We start from the raw sequence: 20,770 nt of genomic DNA, 5'->3' as shown, positions 1-20,770 counted from the left end.
TGCTATAGGTGGAACCATCTATTGCCATGATAAATATTTGGTTGCTAGAGGTAGCCTCTCTATTGCAACGATCAATACTGGTTGCTATAGGTGGAACCGTCTATTGCCACGATAAATATTTGGTTGCTGGAGGTAACCTCTCTATTGCAACACTAAACATTGTGGTTGCTATAGGTGCATCCGTCTATTGCCACGGTAAATGTTTGGTTGCTAGAGGTTGCCTCTCTATTGCCACGATCAATACTGGTTGCTATTGTTGGACCCTCTATTGCCACGCTTACTATTGTGTTGCTATAGTTTGGAGACTATCACCACACCCACTATTTTATTGATACGAGATTTTTTGCCACACTATTTATTTGTTGCTATAGCATATATTGCAATGCCAAATTATTATGCCAATAGTCCATATTGCAACGCTTTGTTTGGTAGCTTCAAGCAATAATTGCATGCCAAACAATATATGATAAATGAAGCATTTAGATATCCATTAAACCAAAATATGCTTTGTTCGTACACATCATTAATGAAACCATCTAATGTCAAACTTCATCGATAACACACGCACAACTGAAACACATAAGGTATCCAACACACACTAGCTAGTTTGATCACATCAAAATATAATGAGCTATCTAGCACTACACCAAGGTTGGCTTGACATTAACCATCCCATCAAACTTTAGGTTCCTCCTGAAAAGAATCATTAACATTAGTATATGCATTATGTAACTAAAATTATAATATTTTAGAATCATAAACTAAAGACTAATAGGTTTGCAAATTTGCAGATTCATTCAAAATTAAAATTACTCATCAAAAGGCTATATGATCAAATTTTTCTTTACAGCAATGGCAATGTATTTTGTTATCAGCTGTTGGGCTTAATGGAATGTATCCAACATCAATAATAATTTGCAACAAGAATGTAGAGATGATCTAAATTAGTACAAATCAACTGCTTAAATTAATAATGGAATGACTCCAAATTCGCCATGCGCTACAGCATATGGATCAGTGAAGCTTAAATGAAAGGAAATAAATTAGAAGCCACAACTAACCTACACCGTCTGCAGGTTCAAATGTTCGCTCTGATTGCTCACAGTAAACAAGCTAAAGTACACAAGAAGTGAAGTACTAAAGGAAACATGCAAAATAGTAACATTAAATAAAATATATAAACTATGGAATAGGTAAGCTACTAAGGTGGTTCCACAGTGAATTGTATTAGTACTCTTCACTTTATTATTAAAAGGTCTTCCTAAATAAAAACTGAAATCTTCCATAGAAAAGCAAGACTACCATAAATTTGCCTTAACAAGACCCAGAGCAAGGAAGCCTTGTGCTGTGTACATGAGATGTAGCTTCCTGCATACATGCTTGCTGTTCAGATGCCTGCTGCTTCCTGTTTCCTACACACTGCAGCCTACATGCCTTCATATGCTGACAGCGCAAACATGTGAAGGACATGCTCTTTATGCACAGAAATTAGCACTGAAAATATGATCAAGTATCCATGTCAGCTTCGAGAATACAAGCTAAAAAAATTATGACTGATTACTATGGCAATAACAAATGGTCACTACTGCTGTATGCATTAGACAATAATTGCAATCAGGCAACGTAATTAGTAAAGGCTTAACAGTATGTCAGCAGACAGCAGGTTGTGCTGAAGAAATTAGGACTGCTCATTCATGCACTGAAATTTGCATCAGATCAAAACAGTTCAACTATTTGGTCAATCAAATGGAGCAAATTATTATTAGACTGCAAGGTCATAGGATTGCTGGCTAATGATGATGTCACTGTAGCGAGCTATAAATAAATTAGCTAAAGAAATGCTGACACCAATCTTTATGACAAAATAAACGTACCTACACTTACGTAATTTGCAGACTATGGTTAGAACAAGGCAGTCCACAATCAATCACCAATAGTAAAAATAATAAAGATATAAACACTATCAATCTTGTGGTCAGAAACGTTATCTGCATGATAAAATCCCGAGCTGACTTCCCAAGGCCTTCAACCTGACACCATTAGTTGGTAATAGCAGTTCAGACTAGAGGGCCTCTGTTGATCCCAGTAAAGAACAGAAAGATGAGGCATTAAGCATATGAATGAAAAGAAATAATCAGAGCAGTAATCATTGGATAGTGTAAAAGTTGAGAGAGATTCCCAAACCTTAAAATTTCACAGACAAGACCCCAACAAATCAATGAGGAACAAAGGAGATATCTGATAAGCTCTGGACAGCTAGAAGGGAAACTGAGACTATGATTAATGCCTACATAAACAAAAAAAAATCTATTACCAATGAAAATATGATAAAAAAAATAAGAACAACCCAACTACATAATAGCTTCAGCAAAACATCTTGCACATAATGACATTGTAACTGAAAATTCATAAAACTCATGGGGTTGTTTCATTTAAACTGCTAGTACTGCATCAATTTGTACTCGCTTTTAAATTTTATAAGGGAACACAGGATCTCAGTTGAAACATGTTGATAGCATGTTCCAAAATGACAAAAAGGGTACATGAGCAGAAATCATGAGAAAGGTGCAATCATACTTGCTTTCAAATTTGAAGCTCGCTTCCATTCATCATGCCTCTTAAGTCACAACTACTGAGTCTCAGTTATCTGTCAAGTCACAATACAAGCAAAGGTAAACTATAAACTTTCAGTACCTCATGCATTCTGTATTTCAGTCAAGTAAATCAGCCTTCAAGCAATCAAGCCTACAATCAGTACAGTAATATATTATTCATGACGAGACGAGAGGGAGAGAGAGAGATTATTTGCTTAGAGTTATGTTGTAGGGAGATATCAGATAGGCTGTTGATGCTACCAACCAATTCTATTGGAAAACTAAGCAATATACTAAGACAAGAACTCTAAAAATTCAACTTCATCTCACTAAGACGAGAACTCTAAAAATTCAACTTCATCGAGTTGTGTCAGTATATCTCACTGGAATGTGGCACATGCTCATTTTACCGAACACCTTCCAGACAGACAAAACACAACCTCCTAGGTCCTAATGAACAGGCATGGACTCCCAACCGAAAGTCATGGGGAAGAGATATGGGGTCCGAGGGATTCTCACCAGCAGAGGAAGACATGGATTGACAACCGGATCGACTCCCAAACATGATGAAGCGGTGATTGGCACTCAACGTGGATGCCCCTACCTGATGATGAGCTAGTATTGGTGTGTGGCAAACCTGGCACACGGTGGCTCCGCGAAGCTCTTCGTGGTGGCGGCTTCCTCACGCGGGCTCAGGATACGGCTGGTATAAGCTAGAAATAGAAGGCCGCCATGGTGTGGATCTGGTCTAGGGGAGAGGAAAGCCGACGGCCACTAGGTGGTGAAGGTCTTGATCTACCGGTCAGGGTAGAGAGAGGATCAGAGGAAGAGGTGGGGCCAAGGGGGCGCCCATCGTTCGGAGAGGTTGGGGTTTGGGGCGGCGGCGGGCGGAGAAGAAGGGGTTGAGGGGCTCCTGCCCCCGTCCACCCAATAGGTAGAAGTGGGGGCATGGGTGGAAGTGATTTTGATGGAGGGCAGAGAGGGAGTCGAATTTGGGGCGTGCGGAGTTGAGGAGGCGGGAAGCGACGGTGATTTGGCGAGTCGAATTCTATGGTGTACAAGCAGCAATTAAAGGCGGGAGTTTGATTTTTGGCTAAAATTTTTAACAATTGATTGAAGGCTGCAGTCGTGTATTCAGTTAAATACTAGTTTGATGATGTAGGTGTTAATTTAAATTTTTTTTGCATGCCTTCTGAGAATTACTGTTTGCCTCTCAAAAATTTAGAATGATTGGTGGCTTAGCGCTGTGATTAGGTATGCTGAAAATAAAGTACTTTATTATTTCAAACTAATATTTATTAAAATTATGATATGGAGTTATTTATTTATTTTTCAAAAATAGAGAATGTGTCCGTACATCGCTACACATGTACGATATAGTTGTATATAACTTAGGGTACCTCAGTGTGAGAGAGAGCAAGCTCGATGAGTGTTGGTGATAGAAGTAAGTCCTCACCAATATAGTCCCTTCTATCAGCGGCGACGTAGCCACGAGCAGGAGAGTGGGCATCCCACGAGGGACAACCATTCCTCATACAACAGCACCACGACGCCACCCCGGAATAACGGGCGCTAGGATGAAGATCACGACGGCCAGAACGTGCTGCCCAAGTCATGCAGGGAAGTTGGTGAACAACCACCATACGCACAGTGCCACCACAACTGGCATAGTAACGTGACGCGCCCTGCCTTGACGTGAGGAGCATAAACCTGACGGCCATGCTCGGGTGCATCTACAGAAGCCAGGACAAGACAAGGAGGGCCCACTTTCTAGCGTCTCCCTCACCTTGAGGCTCTCGACCGCTCGGGCTAGGAGAACCCTTTTCTTCTACTTGTCGCCCGGTCCCTGAGACTATATAAAGGGAGCCAGGTCTTCCTTCAAAACAATTGACCAACACAAATGTGAACATAACATAGTAGTAAGTCTGTGCCCTAAAAGACACAGTGTTGTTATCATGTTTGAATCCTACGGTGACTTTTTTGTCTATTTTTTCATTTTCTAGTTGTATTCACATTTAATTTATAATACAAATAGCTTACTATGCAAGATGCAACGCATATGTAAACATGATGCAATGGTAAGTCAACTCTTTTAAGAAGATGGTAAGGTCTTAGGTTCAATCCCACCTTTGCAATTGTTTTGGATCATTTTTTACTTTTTTTGGCATGTGGTCCTATGGTCTCATGATACATACTTAGCAATGATTTTTTAATTGATTGTATGTCAAAAACAAGTTGTCATGCAAATTTGCATAATTTTCAAACCAAACGTAGATATTATTTGATTATTCGATGATAAATCCACAAAATAATTGTATTGACATCTAAATATGATCAAGAACGTGTACGAACCAGCATGGCAACATATTTTGGACCCATAAGCTTTCCATAAAAATTTCCATGTGTTTGACAAAGTAAGAAGTCTAATTATAATTCTTATATAAAATGTGAAGAGCACCAACAAACAAAAAAACATTTCTATCTTAGTGGTTAGCCTATTCTATTTCATAGCTGGGTTCCAAAGTTCAAGTTGCCATGGACACTTTATCATTTATAATTTCACAGATTTTTTTGCCAACCCTTCTTAAAAAGTCATAATTGTTATATATAAACTTGTATGGAGATAAAATTTACATGAAAGTTGTACATAAAAATGGTCACAAGTAATTCCACAAAGTAATTGTAATCATGTCTAAGTATGGTCAAGAAATTATATAAACCGGTATGGCAATATATTTTGTAGTCACAATCACAAAGTGGTAGTCAAGATCCATTTGTGTTCAAGGACGACGGTGCTCAAGGCCTGGCATGCAGCGGCGATGTTTGGTGATCACGGTTAACTATTTTGCAAGATTTTGATTTTGGTTGTCAAAGAGAACCATAATAAAGGGATGATAGATTTGAGCACCACTTGCTCTAGGATTTAAATCAAATTCTTTCAAAACGGTTTTTGGTGACTTCCATTGGAAAAAGCAATAATATCTTAAAAGGGGCCTAAAAATCCTAAAAATTGGCATTGAATCGTAATGTGGGAATGATGTATAATGCCGCTATGATAAAGCCATTTTATTTTTTTATGGAAATATTACACCAAAAACATGTTGTCATGCAAGTTTGTAGATTTTTCCTAACTCTAGAAATTATTATAATTAATTAATGGTAATTTGGAGATAAAATCATGAATTATCCCTAGCAAACACATGAATTTTTCATCTAACTCCAATATATGGGTTAGAGTGAAATGTATGAGCCAAAATATAATTTTTAATCTAATTGAAGGTATGAATAATTCAATTTGGAATTATTTACTATAAACAAGCTAAGAGAGCAAAAATTTGGCACTTGTAGCTGTTTTTTAGGACTTGGTGGCAAAATATGCGCCAACAAATCCGGAGTTTTTGTTGCTTGGTGCCTCTAGCGACCAAACTGGCGTCCACGCTCACGGACCACGCCATATTAGACCATGTCTATCCCTGACCATTGCATCCCCTTCATCAGATGACTAAAGACTCATGTAAGCCCTTCCAAGGCCAAGGGAAAGCCTTAGGCCTGAAAATTTTGGCGCACAAACTCCCGCCAATGGCCATATGCAAAAGTGAAAACAAAAACACCCTTATCTCATGCCTTCTAGGTTGATGAGCCTCATCCTCCACTCGCCTGTGTCCTTTTCCACAATCTGGTGAGGCCAGACACCGCTCTAGGCCAGAGTGGTTCCGAGATGGCCCTCCTCGAGGACCCGATGGGCAACGCCCTCACGGCTCCGACTTGTCCTTATAGTAGCCAAGATGCCACGTGATGATGCGGGGAGGGCCACCCCGCGTGCACCCCTCTCTCAGCTGCCGCCGCCGCGACCCCTGGTAGCCTGTGGCTAGTGCATCCTCGGCGGTCGGTGACTAGAAGCTCATCTCCCGGCAGCTGACGACGCATCCCCCTCGACCTTGCTCCTCATCCCATGTCGATGGTGGTAGACCGGCCCCACGAGCAGATCTGGCCCGGTGACACATCTAATATTTGAGAGACTAATTTCAGATTTGTAAACTAGATGAGTAAGAATTGATGAAGTAGTACAGTTTAAATGGAGCAACTCCATGAGTTTTCTGAACTTTCTGTTACAATTTCATTGTGTTCAAGATGTTTTGCCCAAGCTATTATGTAGTTAGGTTGTTCTTTTCTTTTATCTTATCTTCATTGGTAAATAGATTTTTTGTTTATGTAGGCATTAATCATAGTCTCACTTTGTCTTCTAGCTATCTAGAGCTTGTGTGATATTCCTCATTGATTTGCTGGGGCCTGGAGCTTAGTGAAATTTTAAGGTCTGGGAATCTCTCAACTTTTACAAACAAAAAGTTATATTGTTTCCTTGTATTTCATTTGTACTCTTATCTATGCAGTAGCAAATAGAAATATTTTTTATGCCACATACTCTTATGTATCCTCATAGTAACTTATCGAGCTGAGCTCTGATTCTTGCTTTGCTCCTCATTGTCTTACACTCTTATGTATCCAATGATTACTGCTCTGATTCTTTCTTTTCATTCACATGCTTAATTCCTCGTTGCTACCAACTAAAGGTGTCTATGTTCTATATTGGGATCAACAGTGACCCCTCAGCTCTGAACTGCTGCTACCAATTAATGTTGTCTGTTTTCTAGTTCTCATGTGATCACTTTGTTTAATTCCATATAGAAATAGACAGGTTAATGACAAGTTTCTCTTAAGACAGAGAAAACTGATCACTGTCACCTTGATTAATCAATCAAATCAAATCTTAGTTTTTCTATGGCTGCCATGCTTTTGAGAGCTGAATGAAAATATTCTAATTCATCTTGGTTTATTTAGTTGCCATGATTTTACCATATCTGAAATGTCAGTTTTGCATGGGCCTTGGTTGTTAAGTTAGAAGGGTAAAAGATACCAGAATATTATTTCTCTGTAGGATGGCAATGTTGATATCTGTCTTGTCTTGGAGTTTTTGGTCATAAGATAGATGTATGACACAGCACTGCTCTGAATATTTCTACATGCCCAAATCCTATCATGTTTGTTCTCTAGATATCTCGATGCTACAGTAATCTGATATAGTGCCCACCTTTGCTCCGTAGAATAGAAATCTTTCCATTTATGAACCAATACTACTCTTGCTTTTTCTTTTTCTTTTTTGTTCAGAACATAAATATTTACTTGAGTGAGATGATGCAGTATTGCAGTAGCCAAATAAATGAATAGAACTTTGCTTTTTCCCTAAAGTTTCCTCATGCAACCGGTTTCTTCTGATGTGAACTAATATGTCTTTGGTCTTGTAACCTGTGAGTCTGACTGAGAGACATTTGTTAAGCATGAAGTCCATATAATCAGGCCTGAAAAGTTAAACTACAAATTCCAAGTTACCTGAAAATTGATTGTTAGGATAGTGTACTGAAAGGCAACCATCAATCTTGTTGACATAATGCCTATCCTCTGATCATATTTCTAATATCGTCTTAACAATATCTGTTATTAAAAAGAAAAGGAAGTCTTAGTTTCAAAGTTTTACTTGTTAGACACTCAAAAATATTAGTTGACATCTATAGCATGCTGTGGGGGTATTAACCCCTATACCCTTACGGCTAGGCTTGGGCCGGCCCGGATCAGGGGGTCTGGCCCCCTAGAAGACGACGCGCGGCCCAGCCAATCTGTTCGGAATCCCATGCAAGGAATCAAGGTAGATTTGGAGATCAAGCAAGATCCTGGTCTGTTAGAATAGGAATCCTTATTCGACCACCTATGGCAATTGTAACTGGCTAGGATTAGTTTCCAGATTTGTAACTCTGCCCCCCGGACTATATAAGGCGGGTAGGGGACCCCTCTAAAAACATCTCTCATTGACATACAGCAATACAATCAGACGCAGGACGTAGGTATTATGCCTTCACGGCGGTCGAACCTGGATAAAACCTCGTATCTATCTTGCGTCACCATCTTGTTTGTAGCTTGCGCATCTGTCTACCGACAATCTACTACCTTGGGCATACCCCCAGGTAGACTGCCGACCATATTTCATCGACAGTGGCGCGCCAGGTAGAGGGTATGCGTACTGCTCTCCTGGCGAACAAGATGGTCATCATCCCCGGTTCCATGGCTACACCGAACGGCCTCATGTTCACCATCGGCCAGATCACCTGAACCACTGGCTACGATGACTTCATTGCCATGACCCCAGAGGAGGTGCAGGTTCAATCCGCGCCGACCACTGCTTCACCTGCATTGGCTACGGCTCCGACCATGGTGGATCTGGCTCTGACCACGCCAGCATCGTTTTCAGCTACGCCGACAACCCGTCGTCCGCTTCCTCGCTACAAAAGGAGGCAGATCGACAACACCGACTTGCTCAACTCCATCGATCGGGTCGGCACCAAACTTGTCGAAACCCTGGCTCTAGTAAGTTCGATTCAAAGTCAACCTAATGAGCAGGTAACTACGACCCACAACAGATCTACCCGACTAGCTCGGGCTAGTCGTCCTGCAAGACTCGGTACGGATCTCATGGTCACATCTACTCCTGAAGGGCACTTCGTTCGTTGCTGGCCAGCCCCTGCGATAGGTCTCCGGCTCTCCGAGTACGAAGCCTTGATAGAGAACCACCAGGCCCAGCCCGATGGCCTACGCAACTTCGTCAACATGGTCTGGATTGAGGATTATCAAGAAGGATCGGTCCACACAGTTCAAGAGGGTGGCTCAAGCTCCTCGTCCGGCATCGCATCTAATGCATCCGTTCACACCGAGCTCCAGCATCATGATAATGAAGGCGTTGAATACGATCTGGATATCTCAGACCATGCCCCAGGATTCCTGTGATTCCCATCCTTCCCACCAAGGCGAGGGGACTTGATCAATGTTGTTAGTAATGACAAACCACCGGTAGTTGGCAAAACAGAACAAGAAAGGCTAGCATGCGAAGCACGCAATATTGACCGATTCAATCACCGACAAATTGAAGCCGAGGCAGAAGAGGAGGCACGACGCATTAGGGTCCAGCCACGTGACCTTAACAATGCCTTCGACAGGGTGGGGGACAAGTAGGTCTTTAGGACTCCAAGCGCCAACATAGCTATTGCTATGGCGATAATGCAACGACTACCCAATACCCCAAAAACCCAGGCAGTTCGTGATGATATACAAACTTACCTGACGGCTGCTATGTCCCAGACCACAGAGATTGTAAATCAAGCCTGGGCTCCATCTGTCTTAGTCGAATCAAGCCACAACCGCCAGTACTTAAGTCGCTCACAGCCACCTAACCAACATGGCTCGCACAACAACGACCCGTCAGACAGCCGTCAAGGCAGAAACGGTGGCCATGATGGTGGTCGGGATGACAACCGCCATTGGGATGACAACCGCCGCAACTTCTGGGATGACAACCACCGGGACAACCATGATAATCGCTACGATAACCATGGCCGCAGGGTTAATCGGGGTGGCAACCGAGATCGCCGTGATGGCAATAACGATCTCCGCCATTACCTCGGAGAACGCGATCGCATCAACCAAAGAGCCAATGATCATGCATCCCATGAAAGCTATCGCCACATGGAATATGATACTGCCCACGGCCCTCTGGGGTTGAAGCAGTTTACTCCGCACCTTTGCCAAGTCATATGGCCCAAGAACTTCAAGCTTGAAAAACTTTAGAAGTACGATGGTAAGGAGAACCCCGAATTATGGGTCATGCTCTACGAAACCGCATGCAGATCAGCCATGGCTGATGAGCACATCATGTTTAACTACTTCCTAGTTGTTGTTGGCCATGCAGGTCACCAATGGCTGGTCAGCTCGCCGGTGAACTACTTTGATTCTAGGTAAGAGCTCAAGCAAGCTTTCATCGACAACTTCATTGCTACTTGCGAGCAACTCGGCAACAAATATGACCTGCAGCGGATTCGAGATAGGAAAGATGAGCCACTATGCAAGTACATCCAGCGTTTCTCAGAGATGCGCATCAAGGTCCCGTCAATCTCCAACAACGAGGCAATCGAGGCTTTCATCACTGGTCTCCGCTTCCACGATGCCCTACGGGACAAGCTCCTCCGCAAGAGACCTAAATCAGTCATACCACTCCTGGCCACTACCAAGAAATATGCGGATGCCAACGATGCTAAAAAGATAATCATCGAAGAAGCAGCAAGGGTTCCACGCTCTGACCACCCCCACACCGTGATGACTACTACAGCAACCATGGTCGAAATGACAATTTTGATTGCCGCAACCAGCGCAATGACCCCCGTGACCCCTGCGACCAGCGTAACCAGCGGCGTAATCGCCGTGACGATTATAGGGGCAAGCGTGCTCGGGAAGACGACGGCGAGGTCAACACCGTTAAGAAAGGTGGCGGACGTCGCAACTACGAAGAAGACTACGCTAAAGCATTGAAAGGACCCTGCCAGCTCCACCCCAAGTCAAACCATACCATGGAGAATTGCCGCATTCTCAAGTCTATCTACATGTGTCAACAGGCTCTGGATACATCCGACAAGCCTAATGACGCAGGGGAATAGGACAACGATGATGAAGACGCAGATCCCCGTCACAAGTACGTCAAGCCAACCGATCATGTCCACACCATCATTTGAGGCAAAGTGTCCATCGAGACCAAACGAGAATGCAAGCTACTCGCCCACACCTACTTGAACATGGCCAACACCGACAACCTCATCGCCGATCTGCGGCTCCCTCTTTGGTCTCACCGTGAGATCTCCTTCAACAAAAAGGACCAATGGGCTACAATACCTAAGCCATGATGTTTTCCCCTGGTCCTCGATCCTTGTATCAACAAGGTTTAGTTCGACAGAGTGCTGATTGATGGTGGCAGTTCCATCGATATACTATTTAAGAATAGTCTACCAACCCTAAAGATAACCCAGATGGATCTCAAACCATACGAGGCACAGTTCTAGGGTGTTCTCCCCGAATAGAGCTCTACACCTCTCGGGCAGATCACGCTACCTATGCAATTTGGCACCCTGGACCACTTCCACACTGATTACATCAACTTCATGGTCGCTGACTTCAATGGCACCTACCATGCTATCCTTGGTCGACCATCACTCACCAAATTCATGGCCATACCTCACTACAGGTATTTGGTGCTCAAGATGCCTACCGAGAAAGGGGTTCTAACTCTCAGGGGCAACATATACGCAGCTTATACCTGCGAGGACGACAGCTTCAAAATAACAGAGGCTCACGACCTCTCTATTCGCATGGCTGAGACCATGCTCGATGCCAAGAAGACCTTAGTCGACCACCTAGAGATCCCAGAGCTCGAGGCTCCATGCAAGAACATCAAGTCCAAAGAGCACAAGGCGATCCAGCTGGTCGACGGTGATCCCAGCAAAACGGCCCTTATCGGGGCCAACCTAGATCCTAAATAGGAAGACACGCTCGTCAGGTTCTTGAGGAACAACGTGAGTGTGTTCACATGGAAACCTACTGACATGCCCGGCGTACCTCAGAACTTGATCGAGCACTCCTTAAATGTCGATGGCAAGGCCAAACCTATCAAGCAGAAGCTACGATAGTTCGCTCATGACAAAAAGGAGGCAATTAGGGTAGAAGTTACATAGCTTTTGGCAGCCGGATTTATCAAAGAAGTGTATCATCCGAAGTGGTTAGCCAACCCGGTTCTTGTACACAAAAAGAATAATGAATGGAGAATGTGTGTTGATTACACTAATCTCAACAAACACTGCCCTAAAGACCCCTTCGGCTTACCTCGCATAGACGAGGTCATAGATTCAACTGCCAGTTGTGAGCTGCTTTCCTTTCTCGATTGCTACTCTGGTTATCACCAGATCGCTCTCAAAAAAGACGACCAGATCAAGATATCCTTCATCATGTCTTTCGGCGTCTACTGCTACATGACCATGTCGTTCGGGCTCAAGAACACCAGGGCTACCTACCAACGCGCCATATAGGCCTGCCTCAAAGATGAGATAAAAATGACCTCATCGAGGCTTATGTTGATGATGTAGTTGCCAAAACCAAGGAAGCACATACCCTTGTTGACAACCTGGAACGCACCTTTGTGGCCCTTAATACATTCTAATGGAAATTAAACCCAAAGAAGTGCATCTTTGGTGTTCCTTCTGGTATACTGCTTGGCAATGTCGTCAGTCACAATGACATACGCCCTAACCCAGAGAAAGTCAAAGCTATCTTGGACATGAAGCTACCCAAAAAGGTGAAGGATGTTCAGAAGCTTACCGGATGCATGGCTGCCCTCAGTCGTTTCATATCAAGATTAGGCGAAAAAGGATTACTGTTTTTTAAGCTACTCAAAGTGTTCAAGAAGTTTGAGTGGTCGGAGGAAGCAGACGCTGCCTTCACATAGCTGAAACAATTCCTTACATCACCTCCAGTCCTTATTGCTCCCAGAGAAGATGAAACCCTCCTGCTTTATATTGCGGCAACTAATCGAGTGGTCTCCACTGCCATGGTGGTCGAGCATGATGAGCCTAGCCACGTCTACAAGGTACAGCGACCAATCTATTTCATCAGTGAGGTACTCAATGAATCCAAGACCAGGTACCCATAGATTTAGAAACTGATCTACACCATATTGATAACATCCCGAAAGTTGAAACATTACTTCGACAGATATCGTGTGGTGGTCATGATTGAGTACCCTCTGGGAGACATCATTCGCAACAAGGATGTGAATGGGCACATCGTCAAATGGGCAATGGAGCTATGCCCTTTCTCCTTGGAATTTGCAAGCCATACTACAATCAAATCCCAAGCACTTGTCGATTTCATCGTCGAGTGGACAGACTTAAGCACACCTGCCTCTTAGGGGCCTGATGAGTATTGGAAGATGTACTTCAACGGCTCTCTCAACATTGACAGCGTAGGAGTAGGAGTCCTTTTTGTGTCACCATCCAAGGAGGAGCTCCGATATGTCCTCAGGATTTATTTTCTGGCGTCTAATAACGCCGCTGAGTATGAAGCATGCCTACATGGCCTACGCATTGTGGTCGAGCTTGGTGTCAAATGTCTCTATGTCTATGGAGACTTGACTCTGGTCATCAACCAACTCAATAAGGACTAGGATACAACTAGCGAAAAGATGGATGCATACTGCAAATCGATCAGAAAGCTGGAAGGCAAGTTCTATGACATCGAGTACACACATGTGGTCCGGGACAAAAATCAAGCAGCAGATGCGCTATCAAAGTTAGGATCATCCTGAGCTAAAGTCCCACATGGTGTATTTGTTCATGACCTGCTCACGCCTTCCATCGAAGAGGAAGATCCCACGGTCGACAAGTCTCCAGACCAGCTTTTGGTGGCTACGGTTCCGGCGTCAAACACCATTGAACCACCTCCGACCACTAAGGAGCCTGACTAGAGAGTACCTTTCATTAAGTACCTAACAGATGGTAGCGGCTACATCGATCAGACAGAAAACAAATGCTTGATGCGTTGTAGTAAGCAGTATCTACTCGTCGATGGCAAACTGTGGCGCAAAAACACAAAGGAGGAAATCTTGATGAAGTGTATAACCTAGGAGGATGGCCAACATCTCCTAGACCAAATCCACTCTGGCTCCTGCAGCAACCATGCAGCCTCAAGAACACTGGTTGGCAAGGCTTTCTGAGCAGGGTTCTATTGCCCGTCAGCCGTAGCCGATGCAGAGAAGCTAGTCCGCCATTATGAGGGTTGTCAGTTCTTTGCCAAGAGAATCCATGTACCAGCACACGAGATTTAGATAATACCAACCTCTTAGCCCTTCGCATGTTGGGGACTGGACATGATTGGGCCCTTCAAGCCGGCTCCTGGGAAATTCACATGTGTCTTTGTGCTGATCGACAAATTTTCTAAGTGGATAGAGTACATGCCTCTGGTACAGGCATCTTTAGAGAAGGCTGTGACATTCATCGACCAGGTCATCCACTACTTCAGCATACCCAATAGCATCATCACTGATCTAGGTACTCAGTTCACCGAGAACGTGTTTTGGGACTTCTACGATGAAAGGAGCATAGTAGTAAAATACATCTCGGTGGCGCACCCTAGAGCTAATGGATAGGTCGAGCGGGCAAATGGTATGATCTTGGACGCACTTAAAAAGAGGATGTATAGAGAAAACAACAAAGCTCCCGGAAGATGGCTCAAAGAGTTACCAGCCGTGGTCTGGAGCCTCAGAACCCAGCCCAGTTGCAATACTGGCGTATCACCATACTTTATGGTTTACAGCACTGAGGCAGTGCTCCCAGTAGATATAGCCTTCAGATCAGCACGGGTAGAGAACTTCGACAAAGACAAGGCCAATGAAGTGTGGGAGCTAGAAGTGAATAGTGCAGAAGAGAAGTGGCTCGATTCTTGCGTATGTATAGCTAAATACCTTGCTGTTTTGCATAGGTACTACAATAAGAATGTTAAGGAGCGGTTCTTCATGGTTGGGGACCTAGTCCTGAAGTGGAAGACAAATTAGGCTGGTGTCCACAAACTCACAACTCCATGGGAAGGGCCCTTCATGATCAAGGAGGTTACACGACCAACGTCTTACAAGTTAGCTCACCTGGACGGTATAGACGTACCCAATTCATGGCACATCGACAAGCTTAGGCGTTTCTATGCTTAACTACTAAGATATGTACTCCTCTTGTACTTTTGATTTAATTCAATAAAGCCATTATGATTTCTCCAACCACTCTAATGTGTCACTTCGAAGTCTATTGTTATTCTAACTCAACCAGTCAAAACCGACCACCATTCCTTTCTGGGTTTTCAGAGCAGGCACTGTCTCTAGTTTCTCCCAATGCGTGCATGGGATCTGCTCTCTACGCTATAGGTGATCGGCAAGCCCCCTCTGGTTTGACTTGTGTGCATCTACGTGTGCACAGGCTACGCACCTCACACTCCGACCACAGGACAAACTAGGTCCATACAAACCTGTCAGGATGATGTGTCGACTAAACTAGTACAACTAAATAGAACACTAACATGTTCTCACTTAGTTACACCAACACGAGATCCAAGCTTAAATATGTTTTCTACAAAACAAACAAGCTTATGCTGATATACAGTTATGTTATTACAAACTTGCCTAAAAAGGTCTAAGTTTACAATAACACAACTAGATCTTCTTCTACAGCTATAGCCTATCCTATTGGCTGGTCGGGGAACGCGGCACCTACTGCTCGCTAGGCCTGGCATTGTGCTCGAGTCTCAGGGACTCTTGTACTGGTCGAGCTGAAGAAGATGGCCCCACCGATGCCTAGCTGGTCGAGACAACAGGCTTCACCGGTTGGCTTAAAACTGACGGCGCTTCTAGCTGACTTGTTGATGGCGTACCCTATACAGGTGCTGTCCTGCCTCCACACAGGTTAATGTCGCCAATTATTTTTGCTGACAAGTCCAGCTAGGTCATCTGAAGCTCCTTGGCCTTGTCTGGATCTACCTCCTTCGGGTATCTAGCCTCTAGGCGCTTGAGATCGATCAAGGGGTAGTGAGCATGCACCATGCTTAGCACATGTGCGCCTATGTACTCACCCACCTCCTTCATGAACTCCTGGAGCCATCCCCATGCCTTTCGGCATCTATCGACCAGTCTGAGCTATGGCATCCTTGGCACGTCCTCTGTAAGCACTGGATCGATAAGGTTGAGGACCAGCAAAATGCCCGTTGCTACTTCTTGGCACCGGTTTTTCCATGTGTCCTGATCCTTGGTGATCTCTTAGCACTACGCCTTCCAGCCATCACAGTCTTTTATCACGGCCTCTAGATGCTTCTTGGCATTTACTTTTAAAACTGCAAACCACACAAGCTATTAAAATGTCATACCACGACAAGATAAGGCGAGCAACAAAAGTAAGCAAAGGGGTTTGGAAAACTTACTTTTCAGTTCCTCTTTCATCTTGGTCATGTGGTCCCAAAGTTGCGACTGGTTGTGTGCTAGTTTTCTGTTGTCCTCCTTCAGGTGCTCACACTCCATGACTGCATGACTGTTCTCCTCTCAGAGACGGACCACTTCGGCTTCTAAGCCTGCACTACAGCTGTTACTACCAACAACGCAATAACACTTGTCATGCACTCATTGTAATAAAGTGACAACTTACTTGTTCTTTCTTGCTCTTTGTTACTGAGCTAGATGACCAAGTTCTAGTTCTAGGACTCTTGCTCCATCCTCTCATGGTTGGCAGCTTCAAGTTGGTCGCGCAAGCATTCCACTTCTGCCGTTAGCTCTTTATTGCTTGTAGTGATCCCCTCGATCTGGTCGAAGCATTTCTTATGGTACCTTGTGGTCTTCATTAAGTCCTATGTGCAAAAAGCTAAGTAAGAAAGTTTGACTAGATAGCAAGATTAGGTGGTGAAGCAAAGCATACCTGGACCTCCGTCACCAGTCGTTTCACCGCTCGTTCAACTTTCTTGGTCTCTTCGACCTTTGGGATTTCCTCATGAACAACCCATTGGTCGTTCCGCCAGCGTGACACATATACATATTGTCGCTTGTCCTATGGACGGCCTAGGACCTCCTCTACTTTGTCCTCTTCGGCCTCTTCTTCGGGTATCGGTGCTGGTCCAGAGTTAGCAGTTTCTACAATCACTATGGCCTTCCCATGGGCTATAGCATCGACAAACGTGCTCTATGCTCTCACCTCCGGCCACTGCTCCTCGGACTATTCTGTTACCCTTAGTGCTGAGGTGTTGCCCTTAGTAGGGTTAGTGCTCGGAGCACTTGTGCTTGGTTTGGCTCTTCCTCCGACCCCCCTGCTCAGGGACTGTTGTCTGACTGCTTGTGTGCTAAGGCTCCGATGGACTTTGTGCTATGGGTTCCTCCACATCCGGCTGTTGGGCAGTCTTCTCTGAAATTACTAACAGAGCCATGCCGCTCTCGGCTAGTTGGTCTAGATTTTTGCTGGATGCCAAACTAGTACATCCAAGATAAGTTCAGAAGACAACCATAATCAATACAAATTGTAAGCTTACATCAAGGTTACAAATACTTACATGTTGGAAGCATGGAATGATGTGGCAAAGGCGCGTCTCTTCGGCCATGCTCGCTCCATGTGCTATGCGGGTGACACCTGGTCTCCCTCTACATCCAGCACCGACGCTAGGCCTTGGTGCTCGACCCCTCCGCCGCTTGTCCTTTGCGCTGCAGTGGTCGGTGATGTGGGTCCCACCGACACGGAGGAGCCACCTTGCTCCATCGACTCTAGTTGCCTCCTCCTCTTTTGAGGGATGAGTTGAAAGATGTCTGCATCCTCTCCCTCCTCTATGTCATCATCCGATAGAGTAAAGATCGCCTAACGACGCTTGCCGGCCGTCGGCCGCTTACCAGCAGCTTTGGTTGCTGCCTCCTCTCCAACTCCGAGCACGGCCTAGTCGACGTCTTTGACCCCAGCGCTGGTCTGGGCGGTTGGGTCGACAAATTGCGGCCAATCTACGCTAGGGGGTGGCAACACAAACACTGTTGCTCTATCCAGACCATTAATCTAGGAAACAAATAGGAGATAACACAGTAAGTTCCTATTACAATATAAGACTATGGGTACAAGGCAAGATGAGTTACCTTTAGGGGAGGTCGGGCAAGCTTGAAAGCATGCTCGATGTCGCTCAATGTGACATGATTTGGATTAGCTAAGTTAAATAGCTCTCCAGTTCTAGCCCTAACTTTGATCTTGTCAAGCGCCTCCTGCCTCATCCTCGTCGGGTCTGCTCTACCTTGGTACTCGTAGCCAAGATGTACCCTCCTCTAGCAGGGCTAGATCCGTCGACTGATGAAGCTCCTGACCATGCTCGGACCATCCAGTTTCTTCCACGGGATCATCCCAAATATTTCTAAAATCTGTTCTAGGTGCTCGGGCTTCTCTGACCAGCTTGTCCTCTTCTCTAGAATGAACCCCACATCGCATAGTGTGATCATGTTTAGCTGTTCATGGATGTAGAACCATTTCTTATACCAGTCATCAAGCGACATGTTCCAAGGGCAGTGCAGGTACTAGGCCTTCATCCCATCATAGAGGTTGAGGTACACACCTTCGGCTATCTTCGAGCCACCGCTTCCTTTCTTCCGCAGACAGAAAAGATGGCGAAAGAAGTCAAAATGGGGCTGTAAGCCGTCATATGCTTCGCAAAGATGAATGAAGGTGGAGACAAGGAGAATTGAGTTGGGATGCAGATTGCAAATCCCAATCTCGTAGTATAGATAGAGACCCTGAAGGAAAGGATGTACTGGAACCCCAAAACCCCGCTTAAAGAAGTCTTTGAACACCACGATCTCACCTGGTTGTGGATCGGGGTACCCTTCGCCCTCTGGCGCACGCCATCCTACGAGCTCCTTGTTGTGGAGTACTCCCATGATGACGAGGTCTTTAATGGTCTGCTCGTTGCTTCTTGATTTCCACCACTCCTTTGCCATGACTCCTTCTTTCTTCTGTGTGTCACTTTTTGCCATGGATCTAGCCTTGCTGATGAACGAGGAAATGGTGGAGGATTGATTGGTGGTGATTTCGGAGGTATTAGGGTTGGCAAGAGGAAGAAGAAGGTTGTGGCTGCGAATGGTAATGGGGTTAATTAAAAAGAAACTTACCAATTCTATACTGTATTTAACCAAGAGTTCTGCCGTTTTGTCTGCTCGAGATTCTTGGGAGACGTGCGCACGCGCCGAAGATGGTTGTTTTCATAGCCTTGAGATCTATGCCAATATAAGCACCTCTTCATTATCAGTGTATGCGCCTCTTCGTTACCAGTGTGAGAGGGCCCACGCTGATGCACCTACTTATAGGTGCTAGGTAATTGTTTACTTGAAAGGACAAGAAGGCAGTATGACATGCTATACCCATCTACTTTTTTGACTAGATGTGTCAGACTAGACTTGACAGAGCAAGTAAATAAATAAATACACAGAATAATAGTGCAAGTGGCATTTGGTTTTTCGTCGCACCTCTCATGCTTGGGGACTGTCCAGACCACCATCGTGCTCGGGGACTGTCCAGACCACCATCGTGCTTGGGGACTGTCTAGACCACCATCATGTTTGGGGACTATCCAGACCACTATCGTGCTCGGGGACTGTTCCGACCACTATCATGCTCGGAGACTATTCTGACCACTACTTGGAGACTGCTCTCCTCGGCTACATGTGATTTGTACTCACATACAGTCGAGAGGCATTTATTTAGACCTTGCTACAAGGCTTATACTTTGCCTTCTAGCAAGCTCAGGACTATATTGGTACGATGCACCTGCCGATGCATCTCGTATTACTTGTACGACGATTGGATTCAACTTCATTGGAAATTCTTTTTAGACCCTGGCACCACGTGCCTACGTCACCTACTACCAGGCTCAGGGATTAAGTGGGCACACTTCACCTTACGATGAAAGTGCTTATTTTATCGACCCCTACGCTTTGACTGTTTGCTAGAACTACTATTGTCCAAGGGTCACTTACATTTCTTTTTAGAAATACAAGTGGGCACACTTGATAAGTAAAGAATTCTTTTTCTTTTTTCTTTAGAGCACCATGCATTCTTCAGACAATCAAAATCTTCAACTATAATCGTGGTCTACTGCTCTCTATTCTGATCATAATGCTGGCACATTCGATTGGTCAATGTTTCAACCAGTTGGAGATGACATGAAGATGGATCGCATTAGTCGAAGGAGATCGAATGACGTGTCGCAGCATAATACATGGTGCTCGGGGACTAGCTATGGGGGTATTAACCCCTATACCCTTATGGCTAGGCTTAGGCTGGCCCAGATCAAGGGGTCTGGCCCACTAGAAGACGACGCGCAGCCCGGCCAATCTGTTCAGAATCCCACGCAAGGAATAAAGGCAGATTTGGAGATCAAGCAAGATCCTGGTCGGTTAGAATAGGAATCCTTATCCAGCCACCTATGACAATTGTAACTGGCTAGGATTAGTTTCTAGATCTGTAACTCTGCCCCCGGACTATATAAGGCGGGTAGGGGACCCCTCTAAAAAACATCTCTCATTGACATACAGTAATACAATCAGACGCAGGACGTAGGTATTACGCCTTCATGGCGGCCGAACCTGGATAAAACCTTGTGTCTGTCTTGCGTCACCATCTTGTTTGTAGCTTGCGCATCTGTCTGCCGACAATCTACTACCTTGGGCATACCCCTAGGTAGACTACCAACCATATTTCATCGACACATGC

General features: G+C 44.7%; 1 long non-coding RNA gene across 3 annotated transcripts; it reads right to left on the bottom strand.

Annotated features, from left to right (window-relative positions):
- Positions 1-464: 464 nt before the first annotated feature.
- LOC136508527 (uncharacterized) lies at positions 465-3,579 on the bottom strand. 3 transcript variants are annotated; one of them, XR_010772017.1, is made up of 5 exons: positions 3,114-3,579; positions 2,578-2,647; positions 2,185-2,287; positions 1,303-2,073; positions 465-693 (listed from the first exon to the last, which is right to left on the bottom strand). It is a non-coding gene; the product is annotated as an uncharacterized lncRNA (long non-coding RNA). The 3 variants fall into 3 exon arrangements; XR_010772018.1 differs by having other exon boundaries at positions 1,303-2,030; XR_010772016.1 differs by having other exon boundaries at positions 1,303-2,287.
- Between the last annotated feature and the right edge of the window lie 17,191 nt (positions 3,580-20,770).

Source organism: Miscanthus floridulus, chromosome 15 (assembly GCF_019320115.1).
Source record: "Miscanthus floridulus cultivar M001 chromosome 15, ASM1932011v1, whole genome shotgun sequence".
Lineage (NCBI taxonomy): Eukaryota > Viridiplantae > Streptophyta > Magnoliopsida > Poales > Poaceae > Miscanthus > Miscanthus floridulus.
This window is presented reverse-complemented; position numbering and strand designations above follow the sequence as displayed.